This window comes from Octodon degus, unplaced genomic scaffold, assembly GCF_000260255.1.
Source record: "Octodon degus isolate 3935 unplaced genomic scaffold, OctDeg1.0 scaffold00004, whole genome shotgun sequence".
Classification (NCBI taxonomy): Eukaryota; Metazoa; Chordata; class Mammalia; order Rodentia; family Octodontidae; genus Octodon; species Octodon degus.
In genome coordinates, this window is record NW_004524580.1 from 19,630,040 (window position 1) to 19,631,468 (window position 1,429).

The 1,429-nt window shown below is 35.4% G+C and overlaps 1 protein-coding gene across 2 annotated transcripts in view; it reads right to left on the reverse strand.

Moving 5' to 3' along the window:
• The window catches only part of Dcn (decorin), a 39,920-nt gene that overhangs the window by 4,145 nt on the left and 34,346 nt on the right, over positions 1 to 1,429 (reverse strand). The gene's annotated exons all lie outside the window — the stretch shown is intronic.

Genomic DNA, 1,429 nt, shown 5'->3' on the forward strand with positions numbered 1-1,429 from the left:
AGAGAGAGAGAGAGAGAGAGAGAGAGAGGCTTTCTTGCATGCTTGCTAAATACCTTCTGAAATGGATCTTTATGTGTAAGGACTACAGCCAATTAATTTAACAAAACTAATAAAAGTGGCAGCATCATTTCATTCAGTTTGTAACTAAAGCAACTGTGCCCCTATCAGTGTGTTCATACAAAATAAAAGCTGCGGTATTCTATAAAGTCCATGTACTGACTTTTTAGAAACATTAAGAAGAGTGGCGTGCAGCAGTAGTTTTAGAGTGTTCCTTGGTGACCGCTCGGCAGTCATTCTTGGGACGTTTGTGCCAACAACTGTGTTTCGAAGTCAGATCTCTGCTCAGGTTCTTGATCTCTTGCCCATTTCTCGCTTCCTCAGTCTAGACCTTCAGGTTTAATGAACTCAAACTTTTGGTTCATCTTTTTAACTTCAGAGCTGATGGATCTTGCTGTTTGCTGGGGAGGGGGAAGTCGACTCTTGTTCATAATTAGTGTACTCAACATTGTAGGGATGAAACAAGCAAGCACAAAGTGATTTCAATCCAAAAGGCAGAGGGGAGTAAAAGGTATGAAGTAACAAACTAATGACAGAGAGACAGAAGAGCTCATAAGAGAAAGGGAGGAGCTGGGCAAGCGTCTTCAAGAGCCGCAGAAGAAACTAGGCCATTTCCTACATGATGGTTCCTCCTAATCTTTGATTTTGAATGCTTTTTGGAATTTATATCCTGATTTAAGAAAATTTCTTAGTTTTAATTAATGCAAAATAAGGAAGATTAATGTTTATTGCTTGTATGGCATAAATAGCACAATTGGACTATTTAGATATTGATTATTAATCTTGAATCTTGGCTCAAAACATTTTATTTTACCCACAATCATAGATATTTATGTCTTTTTCTGGCCTTTACTTTCCTATATCTGGTTATGTCTCTTATTTATTGCAGAATTCCAACGCAAATTATTCTATTTAGATCTAGCATACTTACTAGACTATAACATTTCTAATAAGTTATAAAATGAAACTTCAGTTTTCATCACCTTTCATAAACTGAATGAAAAGTTTGGAGGGGATATAATTTTGTATGTGCTATTACTCTGGGCATTGAGAGAGGCAGTGGTCACATAGCTCAGAAACTGTGTTCTTTGTTATGAAATAACACTTCACCTACTAAAGGAAATGATATATGTGCATACCACATACATATGTTTATATAACATAAATATTATGTTTTATACCTTTGAAGTGATGCATACACTTTTTTCTCCAAACTTGTTTATAAAAGTGGATTAGAACATTGTTCTGAAACAATGTTGACTTCAGTGAGTGCTTCATTTTTCTCTCTTTTCTTTTCTTTTCTTTTCTTTTCTTTTCTTTTCTTTTCTTTTTTCTCTCCTCTTTTCCTCTCTTCTCCCTAACCTTTCCCTCC